Source organism: Panulirus ornatus, chromosome 56 (genome assembly GCF_036320965.1).
Source record: "Panulirus ornatus isolate Po-2019 chromosome 56, ASM3632096v1, whole genome shotgun sequence".
In the NCBI taxonomy this organism is placed as follows: domain Eukaryota; kingdom Metazoa; phylum Arthropoda; class Malacostraca; order Decapoda; family Palinuridae; genus Panulirus; species Panulirus ornatus.
The window spans coordinates 1,818,732-1,846,653 of NC_092279.1; the positions used below are offsets into that span (position 1 = coordinate 1,818,732).

Genomic DNA, 27,922 nt, shown 5'->3' on the forward strand with positions numbered 1-27,922 from the left:
TTGTGAGGTGGTCGAGCCAGGTTAGCAGGCCCGGAAGGGAGGCTGGCGTGCATGACCGCAATCATTGGTTGATTCATAGTGGCGTTGTTGGCTGGGGTCCAGCCACGAAGGTTTTCCAGGCGAAAGGGCTTCTCGAAGGCGTTGTTACTGCAAGACTAGGTGTGTGTGTGTGTGTGTGTGTGTGTGTGTGTGTGTCCAAGGGGATTCATATGTAACTGGTTTAGACAAGTGACAAAGGATCGGGTAGTGTGGTGAGGCACCCGGGGACTAGAGAACAAAGGAACTTCTGAAAGTAAAGGAGTTCGATGGTACACGGGGGGCAAGCCAACATCTGGGGGTGGGGTAGGTAAGGCCCAGATGAATTACGCGACCGTAAAGGGTTTACGATCCTTTTAGGACAAGGGTACACGATCCTTTTAGGGTACACGATCCTTTTAGGACAAGGGTACACGATTCTTTAAGGGTACATGATCCTTTTAGGACAAGGGTACACGATCCTTTAAGGGTACACGATCCTTTTAGGGCAAGGGTACACGATCCTTTTAGGACAAGGGTACACGATTCTTTTGAGGGTACACGATCCTTTTAGGACAAGGGTACACGATCCTTTTAGGACAAGGGTACACGATCCTTTTAGGACAAGGGTACACGATCCTTTAAGGGTACACGATCCTTTTAGGACAAGGGTACACGATCCTTTTTCACACAGAGAATCTTTAAGATGGAGATTCTATAACTTGAGAGATTATGAAAGAGGATTCAAGTCTCTATGACAGACCTTTGCTATTCAAGACTCTTACATAAGTTTGAATACGAAGGAAGAATATTCCCGTTGGACGTCATTGATCTAGAGAGAGAGAGGTTGTGTGATGTCACGGAACAGTATAACGAAATGCGAGTTAAGTAATGGTTCGAATCCTGGCGGTGGCAGCCGGCCCACAGTTAACCCAGCCGTTCATCCTTCCATATGGGTTCGATCTAAGGTGGTCAGAGGCAGGGTAGTGCTAAAGGAGGTGGCAGTAGGGCATATTCTCAGAGGGACTTGGATGGACGAGCGGCTTAAGATGCCTTTACCGTGAACCACGCATTGGTGGAAGGGTTCGAACCCTGCACCAGACGCAGGTCCTGGCCTGACACCTGACGCAGGTCCTGATCTGACACCTGACGCAGGTCCTGACCTGATACATGACGCAGGTCTTGACCTGACACATGACGCAGGTCCTGACCTGACACCTGACGCAGGTCCTGACCTGACACCTGACGCAGGTCCTGACCTGACACATGACGCAGGTCCTGACCTGACACATGACGCAGGTCCTGACCTGACACATGACGCAGGTCCTGACCTGACACATGACGCAGGTCCTGACCTGACACATGACACAGGTCCTGACCTGACACATGACGCAAGTCCTGACCTGACACATGACGCAAGTCCTGACCTGACACATGACGCAGGTCCTGACCTGACACATGACGCAGGTCCTGACCTGACACATGACGCAGATCCTGACCTGACACATGACGCAGGTCCTGACCTGACACATGACGCAAGTCCTGGCCTGACACATGACGCAGGTCCTGACCTGACACATGACGCAGGTCCTGACCTGATACATGACGCAGGTCCTGACCTGACACATGACGCAGGTCCACACATGACGCAAGTCCTGACCTGACACCTGACGCAGGGTCTGACCTGACACATGACGCAGGTCCTGACCTGACACATGACGCAGGTCCTGACCTGACACATGACGCAGGTCCTGACCTGACACATGACGCAGGTCCACACATGACGCAAGTCCTGACCTGACACCTAGTGGTGATCAATACAGACGAGGCGTCCAGAACCCCCTTCCCCTCCATTCACCCCTCCACCACGACTCCCTCCCACCCCTGCACTCGTCTCCATTTCCACCCTCCACTCCCCTCACTCTACCACTCCACTTCCTCCCTCCACTCCACTCTCTCCCTCCACTCCATTTCCGCCCTCCACTCTCCTCACCCTACCACTCCACTTCCTCCCTCCACTCCACTCCCTCCCTCCACTCCACTTTCGCCCTCCACTTCCCTCACCCTACCACTCAACTTCCTCCCTCCACTCCACCTCCGCTCTCCACTCCACTTCCGCCCTCCACTCCACTTCCGCCCTCCACTCCACTATCTAGTTCCCTCCCTCAGCCCACTACACGTAATTTCTGTCCCTCCAACTCCTCTTTTCCCTCCTCTTTCCACCACTCTCTAAGCGCTTCCCTCCACTCTCCTTTCCCTCCATTCCCCTCCCTTTCAACCCCAGCTCTCCCACCACAACTCCGCCTTTCCCACAACAAGAGTATATCGTAGTGGCTGGGCGACACCAGAGGACAGTAGAAGTGAGGCACACTATAGATATGGTTCCCAAGATGGAGAAACGAAACCAGGAGCAGTAATTATATATATATATATACATATATACCTTTTTTTTTCTTTCAAACTATTCGCCATTTCCCGCATTAACGAGATAGCGTTAAGAACAGAGGACTGGGCCTCTGAGGGAATATCCTCACTTGGCCCCCTCCTCTGTTCCTTCTTTTGGCTTATGAGCCATAAAGATTTGTAGCCAAGACTTCATCTAAGAGGAAATAGAAATCTGTATTATTCCTGCATTCCTGACTTTTTTAGCTACCCCATTTGACCGCTCATTAAGCTGTGGGGCGAGGCATGAGGAATAATGGAGAGGCGTAAAGAAAATGGAGAAGAGAGCGCCCCTCGACACACGTTTGAGTCTAGGTTTAGCAGTTCCCCAAATTCAAATCGAACTCAAATCATTGATAAAATCCTATAAGAAAGACGAATGGATATTCCGCAACATCTTCGGGGAAGAAAATTTGTAAAGTTTGGGTAGCAACATAAGAAGTGTAGTATATAGGGTCCCATGTACCAGTTGTAAACCCGCCTGTCATGCAGGGAATGGACGAAGGTTGGCAAATGGACTCGTTCAACTTAATAAGCTTGACTTGAAGACTCGTGGAACGTCCAGTGTTCTCGCGGCGCATGTGCGATAGATATGTGGACACCTCATCACCTGCTCATTGTCTTTGAAAATGTGTTACGAGAGTCTGCTTCGGCTAGGCTTTCCGAGCTCGTGACGTAATAGCAGGGCTTCTGTTAGTCTTTGCTGGAAGGATCCGAAGCTTCGACTCGCTAGGCTTTCCCGGGCTCGTGACGTAATACCCTTTGTTAGTCCTTGGGAAGGATCCGAAGCTTCGACTCGCTAGGCTTTCCCGGGCTCGTGACCTAATAGCCCCTGTTAGTCCTTAGGAAGGATCCGAAGCTTCGACTCGCTAGGCTTGCCTAAGCTCGTGACGTAATAGCTCCTGTTAGTCCTTAGGAAGGATCCGAAGCTTCGACTCGCTAGGCTTTCCCGAGCTCCTGACGTAATACCCCTGTTAGTCCTTAGGAAGGATCCGAAGCTTCGACTCGCTAGGCTTTCCCGAGCTCGTGACCTAATAGCCCCTGTTAGTCCTTAGGAAGGATCCGAAGCTTCGACTCGCTTGGCTTTCCTGAGCTCGTGACGTAATAGCTTTCGTCACTCCTTTTTGAGAAGGATCCGAAGCTTACAAAATATAAACTCCCACCACATGAACAGAATTTAATGTTATTATCATTGTGATACCCATAGTGAATTGCACGGAGTTCGTGTCTCGAGTTTAAGATCTGTCACGTAAATCTGGATGTATGGTTGTGTGTCAGAACGAAGTTTGTAAAGCGATGGTGTTATTGGCTCCACTCTGACGATGGTTTGATTGGGTCATGTGTTGATTGGGTAAAGATGTCGTACTGGTGTGCGACCCCACGTAGTGAGTAGCAGCCTCAGCTGTCGTTGTGTGATGTATATATATATATATATATATATATATATATATATATATATATACATATAGGGGATAGGGGAGCAAGAATACTTCCCACGTATTCCCTGCGTGTCGTAGAAGGCGACTAAAAGGGAAGGGAGCGGGTGGCTGGAAATCCTCCCCTCTCATTTTTTTTTTTTTTTTAATTTTCCAAAAGAAGGAACAGAGAAGGGGGCCAAGTGAGGATAGTCCCTCAAAGGCCCAGTCCTCTGTTCTTAACGCTACCTCGCTAATGCGGGAAATGGCGAATAGTATGAAAGAAAGAAAAGATATATATATATATATATATATATATAATTTTTTCGTTAGTCCTGCCGTCTGCCGCGTCAGCGAGGTAGCGCAAGGAAACAGACGAGGGATGGCCCAACCCACCCACGTACTCACATATATAAGCATACATATTTGCCATTTCCCGCGTTAGCGAGGTAGCGTTAAGAACAGAGGACTGAGCCATAGAGGGAATATCCTGACTTGGGCCTCAGGAATGAAATATGAAGATGATTCATATTCATTACTTTCTGATATCGTCTGAGACATCACTGCTAGCACTGTGAAGTGCACTGTCCTGCACATGAGCCTTCACCAGTGCTTTTTTTTGGCAGTACAGACTGTTTTGCTTTTACACTGGACGCTGAATCGTCTCTTTTCCCCCACCCCGGCCACAACTGAGCAGGTCTTTACGCGCTTTTGGCCGTCTCTGGGAGGGTTCTCCGCATTGGCCGGGACTTCCTACAAGCCACCAGGTTCCCTCCCTCTCCGCCTCTCACTACACCACCATCGGTGACCTCCACACCACGGCAAATCTGAGAGGGTGAGAGATGGACGCCTTGAGGAATGACCCTACGTACGTTGATGTTGATGGAGTTTGGTGGATAGACTCTACATTAGCAAACAGACGACCTGCTATATCTCTCTTTCTCTCAAATTGTTCACATATCCCACGGCCCTCTGGGCCAGGAGAGGCAGTATACCCCCACGTTCATGGGCAATGCTGAGGCCGGCGTAAGCTGGGAGAGGAGGAGATGCGTCGTTGGCGTCGCGTCCAGCCGACCTCAACATTGCGTGCGTGTGATTATCCTGAAGGCTGGCGTACGTCAGGAGGTATACGCCAGCAGGGTCTGTAGGGCGTCAGAGAGCCTGGATGGGAACAGGGTGCCCGTTGACATCCCTCGTGAGGTGTTGAGTCAAACGGCAGTTCCAGTTGTCTTGCCGAGGTTAGACCACACGCCCCCTCATCTGACTCCCTCTGTTAGGCTCGCTCAACCGCCCGTGTGACCCCGTTGCCCAACGATACAACCAGGCACCTGTCACAATGTAAGGATTTCAAAGAGCAATCATGTGCCTCTCTCCACACTCACACACATACACACACCCACCCCGGCACTGAGTCTACCCCTAGGTGTTGTGTGGCTGAAGCGAGGGGGGGTTGTGAGTGCTCCTCCACCACACGCCTGTCCACCTCTGAGGGTTGGATGCCGAAGACTCTCACGTCCTCAATGATGGCTTGATAGACTTGATCTGGTGCGTTGATTAGCGCTGACCCGCTGCATCTTCGCGGCCCACAGGCCCTCCCATGATGTTCTGTCCTCTCTCTCTCTCTCTCTCTCTCTCTCTCTCTCTCTCTCTCTCTCTCTCTCTCTCTCTCTCTCTCTCTCTCTCTCTCCTTCTACAGGATGGTATTCTCAGTTCACCGTCTGCTTGTTGTTGTCAGTTTTTTTTGTACGTCACTTCGAACTGTTGGCTGAAAGACTTAACCCTCAGCACCTGAACTCCTCATCTATCCTTGATAACAGAGTGGTTCCTGGTAGCTCCCCTATCTCAGAGGAGAGAGAGAGAGAGAGAGAGAGAGAGAGAGAGAGAGAGAGAGAGAGAGAGAGAGCCTGATAAGGGTTATCTGAGCTGTGGCCAAGTGACCATATATCTAGTCCATTTGTCTGGTTGTTTGGACTGACCAAGACATTAAGGTTTGTGGGAAGAAGGTGTGGTCATTTGCCACTCGTATTTCTAGGTGTTTTGATCGTAGAAGATCAAGAATTAAGACATTTTGAGAAGGGAATGTTCTCAGAGTCTGGCAACCCTGCTACACTCATCCTACACATATGAATGATGATGGTGATGATGCTAAAGCACAAAGCAGTATTGCTGTTACGTGATGAAAGCGACTGTATGGCTGTGTGTACAGGTTACGTAGGAAAGAAGATGAGAAGTGTATAGTTAAACGGTACAACTAAATACATTGTTCTGTCATTTGTTTTTTTTTTATTTGGAATAAGAAAAATAAAGCATTCCAAATTTAATGGTGAGGATATCGTTTCCCGAACTAGATACAAGAACAAGAATTGTACTCGGCTTTGCAGATACATATTCCCCATGCGACAAAAAAAACCACGGCACTTAACCCTCTAGCACCCAGCATAATGTTTACATTAAACATTTCTAAAAAGAAAACTTGAAAAATAATGATATTCCTCAGGACTGTTGAGGGTTGTGTTTATGTTGTGTGTCCAATCTTAACCTCAGATCAGGTATTCCTCGTTGTTCCTTGTTATTCAAGATCTGACGTAAATAGAGAGATTGTTTAAGCAGAGAAACCCAATGCAGTTCTAAGACAAGGAATCCATTGTTAAGATTACTAGTGTGGATGTTGGCAACTCAAGGGTGGTGGGCCGTTTTGATAACTGTTTCTTTCCTTACACCTCGAAGCTTTGGAACTCTCCACCCTCTCATGTCTTTCCCAATAACTATTTTTTTTTTTTTTTTTTTTTTTTTTTTTTTATACTTTGTCGCTGTCTCCCGCGTTTGCGAGGTAGCGCAAGGAAACAGACGAAAGAAATGGCCCAACCCCCCCCCCCATACACATGTACATACACACGTCCACACACGCAAATATACATACCTACACAGCTTTCCATGGTTTACCCCAGACGCTTCACATGCCTTGCTTCAATCCACTGACAGCACGTCAACCCCTGTATACCACATGACTCCAATTCACTCTATTTCTTGCCCTCCTTTCACCCTCCTGCATGTTCAGGCCCCGATCACACAAAATCTTTTTCACTCCATCTTTCCACCTCCAATTTGGTCTCCCTCTTCTCCTCGTTCCCTCCACCTCCGACACATATATCCTCTTGGTCAATCTCTCCTCACTCATTCTCTCCATGTGCCCAAACCATTTCAAAACACCCTCTTCTGCTCTCTCAACCACGCTCTTTTTATTTCCACACATCTCTCTTACCCTTACGTTACTTACTCGATCAAACCACCTCACACCACACATTGTCCTCAAACATCTCATTTCCAGCACATCCATCCTCCTGCGCACATCTCTATCCATAGCCCACGCCTCGCAACCATACAACATTGTTGGAACCACTATTCCCTCAAACATACCCATTTTTGCTTTCCGAGATAATGTTCTCGACTTCCACACATTTTTCAAGGCTCCCAAAATTTTCGCCCCCTCCCCCACCCTATGATCCACTTCCGCTTCCATGGTTCCATCCGCTGACAGATCCACTCCCAGATATCTAAAACACTTCACTTCCTCCAGTTTTTCTCCATTCAAACTCACCTCCCAATTGACTTGACCCTCACCCCTACTGTACCTAATAACCTTGCTCTTATTCACATTTACTCTCAACTTTCTTCTTCCACACACTTTACCAAACTCAGTCACCAGCTTCTGCAGTTTCTCACATGAATCAGCCACCAGCGCTGTATCATCAGCGAACAACAACTGACTCACTTCCCAAGCTCTCTCATCCCCAACACACTTCATACTTGCCCCTCTTTCCAGGACTCTTGCATTTACCTCCCTTACAACCCCATCCATAAACAAATTAAACAACCATGGAGACATCACACACCCCTGCCGCAAACCTACATTCACTGAGAACCAATCACTTTCCTCTCTTCCTACACGTACACATGCCTTACATCCTCGATAAAAACTTTTCACTGCTTCTAACAACTTGCCTCCCACACCATATATTCTTAATACCTTCCACAGAGCATCTCTATCAACTCTATCATATGCCTTCTCCAGATCCATAAATGCTACATACAAATCCATTTGCTTTTCTAAGTATTTCTCACATACATTCTTCAAAGCAAACACCTGATCCACACATCCTCTACCACTTCTGAAACCCAATAACTATGACCTGACATATTTTAAAAGACAGGTTTTTCACTTCCTCCAAAACGCATAAATACCTTCCCTTGTCTCTTCATTGTCAGTTTCATTAACACCTTGATATTTCAATTACGGCCCGGCCTTACTGTGGACTTTTGTTCGTAAATTGGAGCCTCCAACGTGGAAAAAGAAATTAGCGACGACTTGCTGAATGGTGTTAGTTCATACTGTGAACTTGTTCGAGACCCAACAGAGAATATGAAGCAAATCATCAATGACCAGATGAAATATTACTGGTGAAGCACAAGCGGTCCTCACTCGACATACTTATTTGACACAGTCGAGTCTAAAGCATTCCGACTTATCACTTCTCCCAGACTGACGTCAAACCCCGATTCAAATTTGGACTGTTGGGTCTCTTTCCCTCTTCTTTATATTCTAATTCGATTCCTTCCCCATAAGAGTTGGCTGCTCGTGTGGACCCCACGCCACTAGTTACGCCAGGCAGTGGTCAGCGAGGTGCTATGTTGCATGGTTACTGTGTAGCTCAGTGTCGGTCCATTGCGATGTCTGTTTCTTTACTTACGCCGCTAAGACTCTGGAAAACTTGATACCACCTCCATGACCCATAAGACTGATCACTACGTGTTAAAAAGGCTGGTTTTCCGCCCACTTCTTCTTTTTTTCCATACCTCTTTATGCCTTCAGCCCTTCTATATGCTTCTCTTAAGGGCCTTCTCTCATGAAGGACTCTCGTTCGTGACGAAGGATTCTCATTCGTGACGAAGGATTCTCGTTCGTGATGAAGGATTCTCGTTCGTGATGAAGGATTCTCGTTCGTGACGAAGGATTCTCATTCGTGACGAAGGATTCTCGTTCGTGATGAAGGATTCTCGTTCGTGACGAAGGACTCTCGTCCATGATGAAGGATTCTCGTTCGTGACGAAGGATTCTCGTTCGTGATGAAGGATTCTCATTCGTGACGAAGGATTCTCGTTCGTGATGAAGGATTCTCGTTCGTGACGAAGGACTCTCGTCCGTGATGAAGGATTCTCGTTCGTGACGAAGGATTCTCGTTCGTGACGAAGGACTCTCGTCCGTGATGAAGGATTCTCGTTCGTGACGAAGGATTCTCGTTCGTGACGAAGGACTCTCGTTCGTGACGAAGGATTCTCGTTCGTGACTTAAGTTCTAGAAGAAAAGAAAGAGAGGAATTGTTCCTTGTTGTCGTTTCGTCTCATCCACGGATGACCCCCCTGGATCTTGACCCTCTGTCTCTCGCTCTCACCTCCACTCGGGTCATTGTTCCGTGGGTGAGTCAAGCGTCCTCACACCCCTGACTCTCTCTCTCTCTCTCTCTCTCTCTCTCTCTCTCTCTCTCTCTCTCTCTCTCTCTCTCTCTCTCTCTTTCTATCCATCTATCTATCTGTCTATCAGGGTATGAGTTGACTACCCTCCGCCAGAGCCGGGTCCCGACCAACGGTGCCACATCGCCAGATTAATGTGTGTGGAGGTGAGTAATGGCTGGCAGGGTTGGGAGCTGATACATGGCTGGCTAGCAGGTTTCCCCCTCCCTCTCTCCTCCTCCTCCAGTTCAAGAGCGTGAGTGTGTGTCCTGGTGGGGAGAATGCAAAAGCGGAGAGGGAATATTGTCGGGGGAGATTACGAAAAGTTGAAGGGGGAAAGGGGTGGGTTGGGGGAGGAGATTATGTAAGGCCATATGGTTTTCTTAGGGCTTTGGTGTGTGTGTGTGGCGTATGTGGGGGGCAAGAGAAAGAGAGTGAGTTACCGTCGTCCGTCAAACGGTCCGCCATGCTGCTCCTACTTAATACAGAGCGACGTGCATACCCCTCACCCCAAGGCCTTCGCCCACACCTTTATCCGTCGACCATATCACCTTCCTCTCCAGCACCTTTCTTTCTCATCGCGATCTGACCGTAATGAACACTGAGGTGTGCGATGTGTAGCATCCGCCGTGGATTGAGGACTGATGCAGCGCTTTCAAAACGAAAATGAAGAAGCGACTCGTCCTCTTATCTCTCGTACCGACCTCTTATCTAACCACGACCTGTGTGGAGATAAGACGGTGTCTCTCTCTTACATCCGTGTCATGAGACGGTGTCTCTCTCTTACATCCGTGTCTTGAGACGGTGTCTCTCTTACATCCGTGTCATGAGACGGTGTCTCTCTTACATCCGTGTTATGATACGGTGTCTCAGTAATGTGTAGGAGGCCATTATCAAGTTTTGATCGGGTTTATACTCATGGCGAATGGCAGGGGAATCTTTCCCCCTTCCCTGCTGGTATATAGAAGTCTCCTTATCAAACATATCTCTCGTCTTTTCACGTCTGTCTGGAAGTCGACCTAAATGCTATTCTTGTATGGAACTTACCTTCAGTTTCCACTGGCATGAGTGTTATCTCAAGGTACAATACACCTTCAGTTTCCAGTGGCATGAGTGTTATCTCCACTGCCATGAGTGTTATCTCCACTGCCATGAGTGTTATCTCCACTGCCATGAGTGTTATCTCAAGGTACAATACACCTTCAGTTTCCACTGGCATGAGTGTTATCTCAAGGTACAATACACCTTCAGTTTCCAATGGCATGAGTGTTATCTCAAGGTACAATACACCTTCAGTTTCCACTGGCATGAGTGTTATCTCAAGGTACAATACACCTTCAGTTTCCACTGGCATGAGTGTTATCTCAAGGTACAATACACCTTCAGTTTCCACTGGCATGAGTGTTATCTCAAGGTACAATACACCTTCAGTTTCCACTGGCATGAGTGTTATCTCAAGGTACAATACACCTTCAGTTTCCACTGGCATGAATATGGCGCTGGTGTTATCTCAAGGTCCAATATTATGTCTATAGGACAACATGATTTACTTTAACGAAGAGCAATACACCATTGCCCTCTTTGTTATGTCTTACATTCTAAGTCCCTGAAATTGCATATTCTGCATGAAAACACCTTTTTCCAATGCTTAGAATTCAGAGATACTGATCATATCATAGTGTTCTCTTAATGGAATTGATTCTAACTGTATAAGACTTTGTGTCATGAATGGGGCGCATTTGTGTGAAAGATTCTAGTAAATGACTGAGAATTGGTGACGAGAAATATTCATAGGGTCTGTGTGTGTGTGTGTGTGTGTGTGTGTGTGTGTGTTGCGGGGTGAGGGGGGGGGGGGGGGTGGCTGCTCCACACAGGCAGTGTTCAGTCATTCACCAACACGCACATATGGAGCCACGGAGATGCCTGCCAACATACACACCTCCCCAGATCATTCACGTGCGAGGCATCATGTCGTAAACCGCTACACCTTACAAACTTTGAGTTCCCTCCTGTGATCGAGGGTTAAACTACTCGATCCTTAACAGCCTGTGAACGAGGGTTGATTGCACGATCCTTAACAGCTTGTGAACGAGGGTTAACTACTCGATCCTTAACAGCCTGTGAACGAGAGTTAATTACCCGATCCTTAACAGCCTGTGAACGAGGGTTAACTAACCGATCCTTAAAAGCCTGTGAACGAGGGTTAATTACCCGATCCTTAACAGCCTGTGAACGAGGGTTAACTAACCGATCCTTAAAAGCCTGTGAACGAGGGTTAACTACCCGATCTTTAACAGCCTGTGAACGAGGGTTAACTACCCGATCCTCAACAGCCTTGCTGAAGGTGTGGCCCAGTGTCAGTCATGGGTCATAGGTCATTGGTCATGGGTCATGGGTAGTATACGTAAGCTGTTGCTTCGATCTGATCCTCAACCGACTAACGAGCTAACGACATGTGTGATCGTTAAGCGCAACCTTGAACGAGCTGACGACATGTCTTGATCGTTGAGCACAAACCGGGTCATGTGGGACCTCAGAACCCCCCTGGTTCATGTGGGACCTCAACCCCTCTCGGTTCAAGTGGAACCTCAAACCCCCTCGGTTCATGTGGGACCTCAAACCACCCCCTCGGTTCATGTGGGACCTCAAAACCTCCCCTGGTTCATGTGTGGACCTCAAACCACCCCCTCGGTTCATGTGGGACCATCATCCACACACCATCGCCTCCCTCCCTCACCAGCTGTAGGTTGGCTGGACAAGCCTCGACGTCTGATGCCAAAGAGGGAGTCATGACTTGGGGGACCTTCCAGCTTCAAGGGGGACCTTCCAGCTTCGAGGCTTCATCGCTTTCCTGGAAGTCTTGGGTCCTTTTTCCAGAGTTCGATGAAGCGCGTTGTTCCAGGCGTCTCTTGGTCGTCTGGCGGCGCTCCGTCGTGAGCAGAGGGTTAGCAGGTCTTGATGCTTTGTGAGATGACGTTTCCAGTCCTGAAGAACATCTTCCTGGGTATAAGAACAGTATATACCCTTGTTGAAGAACATCTTCCTGGCTATAGAATGGTATAGTCCCTTGCTGAAGAACATCTAGTTGGGTATAAGAACAATATACACCTCACTGTTATAAAGGCTGGGTGACCCAGGTCATATGAATGGGTTTCGGCCAACCCGTTTCACTTGCACCATCATTGACCAGCTGAGTAGCGCGCCTATCCCCTCCCTCTCTCTCTCCTGGTGTGTGCCTGGCGGTCGACCACAGCGCAGTGCGCGCGCGCCCCTCCCTTACCTTCCTTCCCTCCCTCCCTCTTCCTCGTGAATACGGGGATGTGGAGGCTGGAGGCGGAGGGACCGCGGCAGCTGGCCTGTCTCTACGATAAGGCTTTAGGAGGGCGAGACGCCCTCGGTCGTTACGGCAGATTTGCCCTTGACACAGTGGCTTATATATTTGGACAGCGCGCGTGTGTGTGTGTGTGTGTGTGTGTGTGTGTGTGTGGTAGTAGTGCTGCCACATAGCTAGAATGCCCCCTTGCCCTCCTGGCCAGGTTTGTATCAGAGTGGAGGTAGCGGCCCACCTCAGCACCAACGGGTCGTCAGCGCCCCTCATACATGGCGAACCAAATTTGCTGCGTCGGTTTTTGGTGTCGCTCTCATTCCCGGGTGGGGGAAAGTATGCGCACGTCGCTCGCTCTTCCAGTTGCATTCATTCACTTCTTTGGTCGCTGATTGCTTTCATTCACCGTCTCCTCTTCACCATAGCATTTGCCCAGACGCATAGCAGATCCTGGTTCGAGGGCCGCCCTACAGCGGTATGAATATGGATTTACGCCACTTGCAGTAGCTATGCAGCGAGTGTCCTCAATACGGGTTCTGGGGCGACCTCTGGTTGGATTAGCATGCACCTGCGCCACTAGCAGTAGCTGCGTAGTTGCGTCCCCTCCACCAGCCCCACCTTACCCTTGCTCCTCTTCTCTCAGGTTTTCCCTTCTCTCGACAGTATAATTATTTCCCTTCGATGCTAAGGCTTCGTCTGTCCCTTCTCCTGAGATGAAGCGGTGGTTGTGTGTTGGTGTTATACGCATTCCTGGCACCATCTCCAGCAGCTGGGTTACGCACACACCATCTGATTCAGGCCTTGATGGCACCTACCCTAAAGTTGGCTTGATGGCTGAAGCGGGTAGATGAAGCTTGGACGCTTAAGCTGCGTACCCAGGTTACCGACCGACCCCCCTAAGGGCGAGGATGAACAGGTGGGTTGAATGTTGGACGTGTGTGGGGAGGTGGGGGAGGAGTCGTGGTGTTAACCCCAGGCCAGAGAGGTCAGGAAGCAGACGCGTTCCTCCTTCATCACCTTCCTCAAGCCACTAATAATCACTTTATCCAATATTCTCTCCCGGAGGCAGAAGGAGGAGCAACAACAACAAAAAAGAAAATGGGTCTGCGTTCCCCTGCTCTGTGAATGGCTTCACGTTTTCTCTCTGTTATCGTTTTTACGATAGCTTTTATAGATTTCCAGAGGCAGGAGCCTTCTGAGAAGGAAGGGGGGGGGGGGGGGGGGTTTAAGTCTTGAATACCTTCGACAGAGGCGCAAGGGCATCTCACTATAAAAATGGTTTCCAATATCTTTATATTGGGTTTGCATTATCCTCTGTAGGTTCAGATGCTACTCTCTAGTGGTTTTAAACACCACAAGAAGCGATCTTCGATACGTCTATACTCCACGATCCAGTCTCCTAGAATCACCGCTACTGTATAGGGGTGGGGGGTGTCCAAGGGGGGGGGGGGGCTTTGGTCATCTTCATCTCTTCTAATCTCTGGTGTCTTCTACCTCTCTGACCTTTCTTGACCTGACCCTCTGCTGGTCAGGTGTCCAATCACGTGTCCGTCGTACTCTGACGTCCAAGTGGTCAATATATATATATATATATATATATATATATATATATATATATATATATATATATATATATATATATTCCTATGAGTCCACGGGGAAAATGAAACACGATAAGCTCCCAAGTGCACTTTCGTGTCATAATCACATCATCAGGGGAGACACAAGAGAGAAATATACAACAGTACAGCTGATACACAACGAAGAGACGTAGCTAGGACGCCATTTGGGTAAACATGCGATTGTCCAAAGACAAGAGACAACGAGCGGTATCGTAAACGTATTACGTGGACGACGAGAGAGAGAGAGAGAGAGAGAGAGAGAGAGAGAGAGAGAGAGAGAGAGAGAGAGAGAGAGAGAGAAACATGACGTCCTTCTGATGTGAGCCTCATTAGCGAGGACCCACCTGTCTTTGGCCTCCTGGGCCACCATCTCCTCCTCCTCCTTCCCCAAGTGTGTTGTATTCACGGTTAGACGCCGCTGCTTCGTTAGGAGCCGCGCACTTTGTTATGTAAGCAGAACTTATGTCATGGCTGGGAAAAACTGGTGCGTGTTCACTCGGCCCGTCGCCAGCTGCGTTACGTCACACACACACACACACACACACACACACACACCACAAAGTCAGCCAACTTGGGGAGGGGAAGGGGGCGTGGGGGTAGGGGGGTAGGGGGATCGAGATGTCGCCAGCTGTTATGACAATCGTCCTTGTTGCCTCGAGAACACACACACACACACACACACACACACACACACACACACACACACACACACTGGCTCAAAGACCCGCTACAAGCTGCCAACACCTACAGCTTCCCCCCCCCCCCCCCCCACCAACGCTCTAAAAGCACATTAACAATACGTAAACTGCTTGTGGGGTCGACACAGCTAACCCGTGTGTAAGCCAGTGGTCCCCCCCCCCCCCATCGCCAGCCTCCAGGACGCAAGGGACAGAGAAATCAGTGGAACCAACATCTGAGAGAGAGAGAGAGAGAGAGAGAGAGAGAGAGAGAGAGAGAGAGAGAGAGAGAGAGAAGGGAAAAGAAGAGAGAGACAGAAGAGAAGAGAGAGAAAGAAGAGAGAAAAGGGAAAAGAGAGAGAGAGAGAGAGAGAGAGAGAGAGAGAGAGAGAGAGAGAGAGAGAGAGAGAGAGAGAGAGAGAGAGAGAGAGAAGGGAAAAGAAGAGAGAGACAGAAGAGAAGAGAGAGAAAGAAGAGAGAAAAGGGAAAAGAGAGAGAGAGAGAGAGAGAGAGAGAGAGAGAGAGAGAGAGAGAGAGAGAGAGAGAGAGAGAGACGCAACTGTCGATTACTCAGTGGTCTGACCTGCCGCTGTGATGAGAACTGGTGAGCCACTGGGGTGATGCCGCTACATTGCGTCAGTGGGTGAGGGTGTGTGTGTGTGTGTGTGTCTGAACTGCGACAGGTCAGCACGAGCGTGTGATACATATGAGGTTCAAATCCTCAGACATCATGATATTGAGTCTGCCGACACAGCCACGACAGATGCTGATCCACCGTTAGTTCGCATACCACAGGACGCTACTGTGCCCTAAACTGTGCCTCAGAGTAGGGGAGCAGATGACACAGATGTTGTACCATCGTCGGAGATGCGAATTGTCGACAAACGTAGCGTAGCGTCGTCTCACTACTGTCTGCTGGTGTTTGACACGACCCTCCCTCACTGTACATCTCCAGACAGGTCCCTCCATCTAACACTCTCCTCCCTCCCCAGAGAGATTCTCATTTGCTAACAGTTCCCCCACATAGGTTTCCCTCACTCCCTCACTCCTACTGGTAAGTCTTCACATAGACTCCCTCACTCCTACTGGTAAGTCTTCACATAGACTCCCTCACTCCCTCACTCCTACTGGTAAGTCTTCACATAGGTTCCCTCACTCCTGCTGGTAAGTCTTCACATAGACTCCCTCACTCCCTCACTCCTACTGGTAAGTCTTCACATAGACTCCCTCACTCCCTCACTCCTACTGGTAAGTCTTCACATAGACTCCCTCACTCCCTCACTCCTGCTGGTAAGTCTTCACATAGACTCCCTCACTCCCTCACTCCTACTGGTAAGTCTTCACATAGGTTCCCTCACTCCTGCTGGTAAGTCTTCACATAGGCTCCCTCACTCCCTCACTCCTGCTGGTAAGTCTTCACATAGGCTCCCTCACTCCCTCACTCCTACTGGTAAGTCTTCACATAGGCTCCCTCACTCCCTCACTCCTGCTGGTAAGTCTTCACATAGGTTCCCTCACTCCCTCACTCCTGCTGGTAAGTCTTCACATAGACTCCCTCACTCCCTCACTCCTGCTGGTAAGTCTTCACATAGACTCCCTCACTCCCTCTCTCCTGCTGGTAAGTCTTCACATAGATTCCACTCACTCCCTCACTCCTGTTGGCGCTTCCTCACACAAGTGCCCTCATTCCCTCCCTCTTGTTGGAGATATCTATGATTCTCCAAGTCTTAGAGACTCCGACCCGTCCAGTCTTTAGGCCTTTAACCTCTGCAGTCTTGGAGACTCATACCCCTCCAGTCTTAGAGCCTTCAACCCCTCCAATTTGGGAGACTCTATCGGAACCCCTCCAGTCTTCCAGCCTCCAGCCTCTCCAGTCTTCCAGCCTCCAGCCCCTCCAGTCTTCCAGCCTCCAGCCTCTCCAGTTTTCCAGTCTCCAGCCCCTCCAGTCTTCCAGCCTCCAGCCCCTCCAGTCTTCCAGCCTCCAGCTCCTCCAGTCTTCCAGCCTCCAACCCCTCCAGTTTTCCAGCCTCCAGCCCCTCCAGTCTTCCAGCCTCCAGCCTCTCCAGTTTTCCAGCCTCCAGCCCCCCCCCCCAGCCTTCCAGCCTCGAGCCTCTCCAGTTTTCCAGCCTCCAGCCTCTCCAGTTTTCCAGCCTCCAGCCCCTCCAGTCTTCCAGCCTCCAGCCCCTCCAGCCTCCAACCCCTCCAGTTTTCCAGCCTCCAGCCCCTCCAGTCTTCCAGCCTCCAGCCCCTCCAGTCTTCCAGCCTCCAGCCTCTCCAGTTTTCCAGCCTCCAGCCTCCAACCCCTCCAGTTTTCCAGCCTCCAGCCCCTCCAGTCTTCCAGCCTCCAGCCCCTCCAGTCTTCCAGCCTCCAGCCCCTCCAGTCTTCCAGCCTCCAGCCCCTCCAGTCTTCCAGCCTCCAGCCTCTCCAGTTTTTCAGCCTCCAGCCCCTCCAGTCTTCCAGCCTCCAGCCCCTCCAGCCTCCAACCCCTCCAGTTTTCCAGCCTCCAGCCCCTCCAGTCTTCCAGCCTCCAGCCCCTCCAGTCTTCCAGCCTCCAGCCTCTCCAGTTTTCCAGCCTCCAGCCTCTCCAGTCTTCCAGCCTCCAGCCTCTCCAGTCTTCCAGCCACCAGCCCCTCCAGCCTCCAGCCCCTCCAGTCTTCCAGCCTCCAGCCCCTCCAGCCTCCAACCCCTCCAGTTTTCCAGCCTCCAGCCCCTCCAGTCTTCCAGCCTCCAGCCCCTCCAGTCTTCCAGCCTCCAGCCCCTCCAGCCTCCAGCCCCTCCAGTCTTCCAGCCTCCAGCCTCTCCAGTCTTCCAGCCTCCAGCACATTCCACATATCAACATTTCTATCATCACATTGGTCATCAAGGTTCACTTCCTACACCATCTAATTCTTCAGTCGATCGACTCTGTTCATTATGCTCGTGAAGACCAACGTCTCATGGAAACACAGGTTTCCAGGCGCCTGGAACGTACTCCAGTATCACTACCCTTGGCTCCCACTGCAAGCCACACACACACACACACTCACAGAGTAGATGGGGCCCCGCGAGTGTTGAACTCGCTGCTTGTACAGTAGGAATAGGGTAACTACGCACACACACACACACACACACACACACACACATACACAACAAACACACACACATACACAAACAAACACACACACTCATCTTGAACTCTGGTTCTCAAGGTATGCCAGGTGTTCACAACTCACGCCTCTCCGTAGCACTACCCTGCTTATCTGTGTCGCACGTATCAGGTTGTGTCTGTGTCATTGCTCCTCCTCTTTATACACACCCGGTGTATGAGGGACTGTCATTTCTATGTCACCTTTACGTCTGTAAGAAGATTTAGAAACTATCCTCTTCGAACACACTCTTTCTGGGAGCTGAATTCTCTCTCATTCTTTTAACTTAGATTCCTTCAAGCACTCACTTTCCCCATTACTGAACCCACTTACCAAACTCTCTCTAGTAACATTTACATATATCCAGTTATTAGTTATTTTCCTATTTATCTTCACAGTGTTTACCTTTCCTTCCCAACATCTACGGCCATCTCGCCATCCAACTTCCCCGAGACGGTATCCAGTCTGACACGGGACTTAGATATCGACTCGTGGAACTCTTCTGTCTCTGCGACCATTGTGAAGGTGTGCCTGGAAGTCTGTCCTAAGACGAAGAGGCCCCAAGAACCCCGCACCACACAGCCTGCTGGTGACCTCGTCGCAATGCTGTGTGTGTGTGTGTGTGGTGGAAGACCCAGAGGCGTTCACCTCTTGGCATAGGAGGTCACAGAACCTGTCTTTGAGGTGCAGATGCTTCCATGTTCGGGGCGCCAGCTAGCAAGCAGAGAGGAATGGAACGCATCTTTTGCCCAAGTCGAAAAGTCCCTTCTGAGATCACAGCCCTTCAGCTCTATGAGACTTTTACCTCTGTTGCTGTTGAGGATGATGGCTATGTTGTCATCTCGCATTACCGAGAGCCCTTTTGTGCTATGTTGCAAGCGTGCGTCACTGGATGCGTCCGCTCTGTTGGAGTTTTGACTGTTAGGGAGATAAGTAAACACGCACATCGAACAACTGGAGTGTGAATTTAAGGAGCTGCATCGAAAGTGGGCATCAGTTATGTGTGATTCAGGGAGAACTGTGGACGAAGGTTGGAAAAGAAGAATGAGAAGAAGGAGAGGAAGAGGAGGAGGAGGAGGAAATAAAGCAGGACTGAAGATAAAACAGCGACTAATATAAGAAATGGTGATGATAATAACTACAATCCAACAACCTTTCGTGGAAAAGATGGTGCAGACTGCGACCTCGGGAATCTTGCTTGATAGGGGTCGTCCAGTTTATGACCTGGTTAGACTAACATAACAAGGTCGTCCAGAGTATGACCCAGTTAGATGGGAGTACGTAGGAAGGACGGACAACAGGAGGACTGATGATCTATAAAGAGGTTATCTATATTAGTGGCCAAACTCAATGGCCCGGTGTCTGTTTTCAATGCATATGGCACCCACTTCCCCACCCATCTCTCCCTCCGGCTCAACTGACGCCAGAGAAAATATGAGAGGCAAATGCCACGCAGTGTGGAAGATGCCACTGCCGTGGAAATTTTACGGGAAAGTGTGGATTGGAAAAAAATCATTATCTGTGTGGCAACATCATCTCTGTGGCTGGATTTTTGATTAACAAAGACATGATAAGAAGATAAGTGGTATTTTTTTGTTTCAGAAAGTTATTATCAGTGAAGGGTTTGTCTAGCCTTGATTTGAAAGTGTTTATTCCCGGTGCTCCACCATTTTACAAAGTGGGAAAAAACCTTTGCCCTTATCGCTATTACATTTCCTTCCATTTACCTGTATAGCATTCTCTTCGGTAGTTGCATCTCCATCTAAAGTGAAGCAATTATCGTATGCTATGATGTTGAGATGATCTACCATGCGCTTCTGTAGGGAGGATAATTAGGGGTCATTACGTCTCGTCGTTAAGCTATTTCTCGGTAAAGGAATTAGTTTCGTTGTGCATCTTTGGATTGGCTCAAGTTTTTTTTTTTTCCTCCCCGTTTTAGAACGTGTTTGGCAAGCAGGACTGAACGCGTATTGCAAATGGGGTCGAACCAGGACCTTATAAATGGTTAAGAATCATATCCTTGGGTGTATTCTGACTTCTTGCTATGACACCTCACATCCTATTGGCTTCTTACGTGTTGCAAGGCATTGTTTACCGTATGTAAGGTCACTGCTGATGATCATTCCAAGGTCTTTATCGTCCTTAACGTGTAGTAGTAGTTTACCAACCCAATTTTATTCGTGATTTACATTTTCTGTGCGAAATTGCATCACTTTACCATATGTTGAACGATGAAATCCTCGAGATGTGGTGATGAAGATGATTGGAAAGTATAGGGGTCCCAACACTGAACCTTGTGAGACTCCACTAGATACATGAAACCAATCAGGTGCCCCCCGTATAGAATATATAACAAACACTATTCTTTCATTTCCTTTCAGAGGGCTGTTCCTCAGGAGGGGCCGAGGTTAGTGATGCAGCGTCTGTCTCTCCAACAAGGACGAGCCAATGGCCCAGGTCATTGACCCAGCGTCTGTGCCACAGGTAAGCTACGTCTGGCTGACCTTAAAGAACGAGTGTGAAACCCAAGCATGACCTGGTGGTCCGGGAGGCTTGTGAACCAAGACCTTTGAGTGATTTGTCGTCGTCTGCCATGTTGATCTAGAGCACAGCATGAAGGGCTGTGATACAGACTCTGTTGACTATATCACACGCAGCCACAGACGATCTGTTGACCAACGGCTGTGATACAGACTCGACCATCACACACACAGCCACAGACGATCTGTTGACTAGGACACAGACAGAACGGCTGTGATACAGACTGTCTATTGATTATATCACACACAGCCACAGACGATCTGTTGACTAGAACACAGACATGAACGGCTGTGATACAGACTGTCTGTTGACTATATCACACACACAGCCACAGACTCTCTGTTGACTATGCCACAGACAGAAGGCTACAGCACAATCTGTTGACCTAGACCACAGACTGACGTCTACCACACAGACCATCTGTTGACCTAGACCACAGACTGACGTCTACCACACAGACCATCTGTTGAAGACCACAAACTGACGTCTACCACACGGACCATCCGTCAAGCAAGCCACAGGAGGCAGGAATCGAACCCTGTGATTTTTTTGGGGGGGAAGTTTAAGTAGATGGTGTAACGCGTAACTGAACGTGTTTTTAGTGGGAGGGAGTCCATCCACCTGCTCTGACGGGCTACACTCCAGCCACAACTCCCTCTAGTTGTGTGTGTGTGTGTGTGTGTGTTGCCACTAGGTCTTCCACATGTAGCGAGCCGATGACTGCTGGTTCCTCTGCTTTCTGTGGAGACACACAAACACACACACGCACTTAAACACACACGAAGAGGAACCGTTATCATGCCTCGATCTGTCCATTTACGAATGGTGGAAAATGGTGGAAAAATAGAATAAGTTATAATGTAAGAAATGGACAGATTAATCAGAGTTCGCCTTGTGTCTCTGGACGTAGCTCTTAAAGAACACAAGTCTATAGATAGAAAGACGTCGAAGAAAAAAAGAAATATTTACAAAATTTTGTCGTTCGAGGATAGGATGGTGGGCATCGAACCCGGGTTACCGGGAACGGAAGGCGGATAGCATATCATTGGACCTCCGATGGGACACGGTACGCAGATCCGCATTTCATTCTCGGTAAGCCGGGTACGAATCTCGGGAGCGCAGTGATGAAATTCTTCTGAGTGACTTACATGTGAAAATAACATTCTATATATATATATATATATATATATATATATATATATATATATATATATATATATATGTTTACTTAGGCTGGGACAATATTCACCTAGTTTCAAAATCTGCCTTTTTTGTGATTCTGTTTTGTTTTCCTTTTTTTTTCGTTTTTATTTTTTTTTTTTTCTATTTCCACTCTTTCCAAAATCGTGTGTTCACTCCCAGATTGGTTCGCCTGGAGCGCGTATTGATCACGCGCCAGCTACCCGCCTCACATACCAGGACATGATGTCAACATTCCTCCCGCCATTCCTGCTTTCCCTCATTATTGAATACCAGTCTATATTTGAACTGTGTGTGACGGGATGATATATATATATATATATATATATATATATATTTTTTTTTTTTTTTTTTTTTTTTTTATACTTTGTCGCTGTCTCCCGCGTTTGCGAGGTAGCGCAAGGAAACAGACGAAAGAAATGGCCCAACCCCCCCCCCATACACATGTACATACACACGTCCACACACGCAAATATACATACCTACACAGCTTTCCATGGTTTACCCCAGACGCTTCACATGCCTTGATTCAATCCACTGACAGCACGTCAACCCCTGTATACCACATGACTCCAATTCACTCTATTCCTTGCCCTCCTTTCACCCTCCTGCATGTTCAGGCCCCGATCACACAAAATCTTTTTCACTCCATCTTTCCACCTCTAATTTGGTCTTCCACTACGCCGCGTTCCCTCCACCTCTGACAAATATATTCTCTTTGTCAATCTTTCCGCATTCATTCTCTCCATGTGACCAAACCATTTCAAAACACCCTCTTCTGCTCTCTCAACCACACTCTTTTTATTACCACATATCTCTCTTACCCTTTCATTACTTACTCGACCAAACCATCTCACACCACATTTTGTCCTCAACCATCTTATTTCCAACACATCCACCCTCCCCCGGACAACCCTATCTATAGCCCACGCCTCAAAACCATATAACATTGTTGGAACCACTATTCCTTCAAACATGCCCATTTTTGCTTTCCGAGATAATGCTCTCGACTTCCACACATTCTTCAACGCTCCCAGAGGTTTCACCCTCTCCCCCACCTTGTGACTCACTTCCGCTTCCATGGTTCCATCCGTTGCCAAATCCACTCCCAGATATCTAAAGCACTTCACTTCCTCCAGTTTTTCTCCATTCAAACTTACCTCCCAAATGACTTGTCCCTCAACCCTACTGTACCTAATAACCTTGCTCTTGTTCACATTTACTCTCAGCGTTCTTCTTTCACACACTTTACCAAACTCAGTCACCAGCTTCTGCAGTTTCTCACCCGAATCAGCTATCAGCGCTGTATCATCAGCGAACAACAACTGACTCACTTCCCAAGCCCTCTCATCCACAACAGACTGCATACTTGCCCCTCTCTCCAAAACTCTTGCATTCACCTCCCTAACAACTCCTGTCCATAAACAAATTAAACAGCCATGGAGACATCACACACCCCTGCCGCAAACCTACATTCACTGAGAACCAATCACATTCCTCTCTTCCTGCTCGTACACATGCCTTACATCCTTGATAAAACTTTTCACTGCTTCCAGCAACTTGCCTCCCACACCATATACTATTAATACCTATCACAGAGCATCTCTATCAACTCTATTATATGCCTTCTCCAGATCCATAAATGCTACATACAAATCCATTTGTTTTTTAAAGTATTTCTCACATACATTCTTCAAAGCAAACACCTGATCCACACATTCTCTACCACTTCTGAAACCACACTGCTCTTTCCCAATCTGATGCCTGTACATGCCTTCACCCTCTCAATCAATACCCTCCCATATAATTTCCCAGGAATACTCAACAAACTTATGCCTCTGTAATTTGAGCACTCATCTTTGTCCCCTTTGCCTTTGTACAATGGCACTATACAAGCATTCCGCCAATCCTCAGGCACCTCACCATGAATCATACATACATTAAATAACCTTACCAACCAGTCAACAATACAGTAACCCCATTTTTTAATAAATTCCACTGCAATACCATCCAAACCCGCCGCCTTGCCAGCTTTCATCTTGCGCAAAGCTTTTACTATCTCTTCTCTGTTTACCAAATGATTTTCCCTAACCCTCTCACTTTGCACACCACCTCGACCAAAACACCCTATATCTGCCACTCTGTCATCAAACATATTCAACAAACCTTCAAAATACTCACTCCATCTCCTTCTCACATCACCACTACTTGTTATCACCTCCCCATTAGCCCCCTTCACTGAAGTTTCCTTTTGTTCCCTTGTCTTACGCACTTTATTTACCTCCTTCCAAAACATCTTTTTATTCTCCCTAAAATTTAATGATACTCTCTCTCCCCAACTCTCATTTGCCCTCTTTTTCACCTCTTGCACCTTTCTCTTGACCTCCTGTTTGGGAAGGAGACTTGTGTGAGGAAGTACCTGGAGAGACTGAGTACAGAATGGAAAAAGGTGAGAAGAAAGGAGGTAAGGGGAGTGGGGGAGGAATGGGATGTATTTAGGGAAGCAGTGATGGCTTGCGCAAAAGATGCTTGTATCATGAAAAGCGTGGGAGGTGGGCAGATTAGAAAGGGTAGTGAGTGGTGGGATGAAGAAGTAAGATTATTAGTGAAAGAGAAGCGAGAGGCATGTGGACGATTTTTGCAGGGAAATAATGCAAATGAGTGGGATATGTATAAAAGAAAGAGGCAGAAGGTCAACAGAAAGGTGCAAGAGGTGAAAAAGAGGGCAAATGAGAGTTGGAGTGAGAGAGTATCATTAAATTTTAGGGAGAATAAAAAGATGTTTTGGAAGGAGGTAAATAAAGTGCGTAAGACAAGGGAACAAAAGGAAACTTCAGTGAAGGGGGCTAATGGGGAGGTGATAACAAGTAGTGGTGATGTGAGAAGGAGATGGAGTGAGTATTTTGAAGGTTTGTTGAATATGTTTGATGACAGAGTGGCAGATATAGGGTGTTTTGGTCGAGGTGGTGTGCAAAGTGAGAGAGTTAGGGAGGATGATTTGGTAAACAGAGAAGAGGTCGTAAAAGCTTTCCGGAAGATGAAATCCGGCAAGGCAGCGGGTTTGGATGGTATTGCAGTGGAATTTATTAAAAAAGGGGGTGACTGTATTGTTGACTGGTTGGTAAGGTTATTTAATGTATGTATGACTCAGGGTGAGGTGCCTTAGGATTGGCGGAATGCTTGTATAGTGCCATTATACAAAGGCAAAGGGGATAAGAGTGAGTGCTCAAATTTCAGAGGTATAATTTTGTTGAGTATTCCTGGGAAATTATATGGGAGGGTTTTGATTGAGAGGGTGAAGGCATGTTCAGAGCATCAGATTAGGGAAGAACAGTGTGGTTTCAGAAGTGGTAGAGGATGTGTGGATCAGGTGTTTGCTTTGAAGAATGTATGTGAGAAATACTTAGAAAAGCAAATGGATTTGTATGTGGCATTTATGGATCTGGAGAAGGCATATGATAAGAGTTGATAGAGGTGCTCTGTGGAAGGTATTAAGAATATATGGTGTGGGAGGCAAGTTGTTAGAAGCAGTGAAAAGTTTTTATCGAGAATGTAAGGCATGTGTACGTGTAGGAAGAGAGGAAAGTGATTGGTTCTCAGTGGATGTAGGTTTGCGGCAAGTGTGTGTGATGTCTCCATGGCTGTTTAATTTGTTTATGGATGGGGTTGTTAGGGAGGTGAATGCAAGAGTTTTGGAAAGAGGGGCAAGTATGCAGTCTGTTGTGGATGAGAGAGCTTGGGAAGTGAGTCAGTTGTTGTTCGCTGATGATACATCGCTGGTGGCTGATTCATGTGAGAAACTGCAGAAGCTGGTGACTGAGTTTGGTAAAGTGTGTGAAAGAAGAAAGTTGAGAGTAAATGTGAATAAGAATAAGGTTTTTAGGTACAGTAGGGTTGAGGGTCAAGTCAATTGGGAGGTAAGTTTGAATGGAGAAAAACTAGAGGAAGTGAAGTGTTTTAGATATCTGGGAGTGGATTTGGCAGCGGATGGAACCATGGAAGCAGAAGTGAATCATAGGGTGGGGGGGAGAGGGTGAAAATTCTGGGAGCGTTGAAGAATGTGTGGAAATCGAGAACCTTATCTCGGAAAGCAAAAATGGGTATGTTTAAAGGAATAGTGGTTCCAACAATGTTATATGCTTGCGAGGCGTGGGCTATGGATAGAGTTGTGCGGGGGAGGGTGGATGTGCTGGAAATGAGATGTTTGAGGACAATATGTGGTGTGAGGTGGTTTGATCGAGTAAGTAACAATAGGGTAAGAGAGATGTGTGGTAATAAAAAGAGTGTGGTTGAGAGAGCAGAAGAGGGTGTTTTGAAATGGTTTTGTCACATGGAGAGAATGAGTGAGGAAAGATTGACCAAGAGGATATATGTGTCGGAGGTGGAGGGAACGAGGAGAAGTGGGAGACCAAATTGGAGGTGGAAAGATAGAGTGAAAAAGATTTTGAGTTGGAACGATGTGGTATACCGGGGTCGACGTGCTGTCAGTGGATTGAACCAGGGCATGTGAAGCGTCTGAGGATAAACCATGGAAAGTTTTGTATGGCCTGGATGTGGAAAGGGAGCTGTGGTTTCGGTGCATTATACATGACCGCTAGATACTGAATGTGAACGAATGGGGCCTTTGTTGTCTTTTCCTAGCGCTACCTCGCGCGCATGCGGGGGAGGGGGTTGTCATTTCATATGTGGCGGGGTGGCGACGGGAATGAATAAAAGCAGCAAATACGAATTATGTGCATGTGTATATATTTTTATGTCTGTGTATGCATATATATATATATATATATATATATATATATATATTTTTTTTTTTCTTTTTTTCTTTTTTTTTCAAACTATTCGCCATTTCCCGCGTTAGCGAGGTAGCGTTAAGAACAGAGGACTGGGCCATTGAGGGAATATCCTCACTTGGCCCCCTTCTCTGTTCCTTCTTTTGGAAAATGAAAAAAAAATTGAGAGGGGAGGATTTCCAGCCCCCCGCTCTCTCCCCTTTTAGTCGCCTTCTACGACACGCAGGGAATACGTGGGAAGTATTCTTTCTCCCCTATCCCCAGGGATATATATATATATATATATATATATATATATATATATATATATATATATATATATATATATATATATATAAATATATATAAATATATATATATATATATATATATATATATATATATATATATACGAATATAATCCATAGGAACGCGCACTTTCATAAAACGCATTATACCCTCCACCAGCCAGGATTCGAACCCAGGAGCTTTTGTGTGATAGACCGGAACGCTAACCGTTACGCTATGATCGCCCATAATAGGGAAACGACTATTCGATTACAATTACTACGCACTCAATACCCTTCGTATCACACCTATGAGCAACGGGGTCTACACCAGTCAAATCCCATTAGGCTCACAATACCAGCATGTAGCATTTTATAGATCAATACAGTGCGAACGTGGAGAGGTATATGAACAGGTTCCTTTCCTCAAACATACTACCTATCTCTCCTTTTTTCTCATCTTGGTTACATCCACACACATTTAGACACCCCAATCTGAGCCTTCGAGGAGGATGAGCACTCCCCGCGTGTCTCCTTCCTCTGTTTCCCCTTTTAGAAAGTTAAAATACAAGGAGGGGAGGGTTTCCGGCCCTCCGCTCCCGTCCCCTTTAGTCGCCTTCTTCGACACGTGAGGAATGCGTGGGAAGTAATTTTTCTCCCCTATACCCAGGGAAATATGTATATATATATATATATATATATATATATATATATATATATATATATATATATATATATATATATATATATATATATATATATTAAATTTTTTTTTTTTTTTTGATTTTCCAAAAGAAGGAACAGAGTGGGGCCAGGTGAGGATATTCCAAAAAAGGCCCAGTCCTCTGTTCTTAACGCTACCTCGCTAACGCGGGAAATGGCGAATAGTTTAAAAGAAAGAAAGATATATATATATATTGTTCGTATAAGCCTCATTGGTGCAGAGGGTGACCTCAAGGGTGGAGCAGTAGTAGCCCCTTCGGTAAGGCCCGTAT

The 27,922-nt window shown here is 47.5% G+C and overlaps 1 long non-coding RNA gene across 1 annotated transcript in view; it reads left to right on the forward strand.

Moving 5' to 3' along the window:
• The window catches only part of LOC139765789 (uncharacterized), a 113,053-nt gene that overhangs the window by 41,241 nt on the left and 43,890 nt on the right, over nucleotides 1-27,922 (forward strand). Inside the window, exon 3 of the long non-coding RNA XR_011716738.1 lies at nucleotides 20,512-20,614. This is a non-coding gene — a long non-coding RNA (uncharacterized lncRNA). The remainder of the gene's footprint in view (nucleotides 1-20,511; nucleotides 20,615-27,922) is intronic.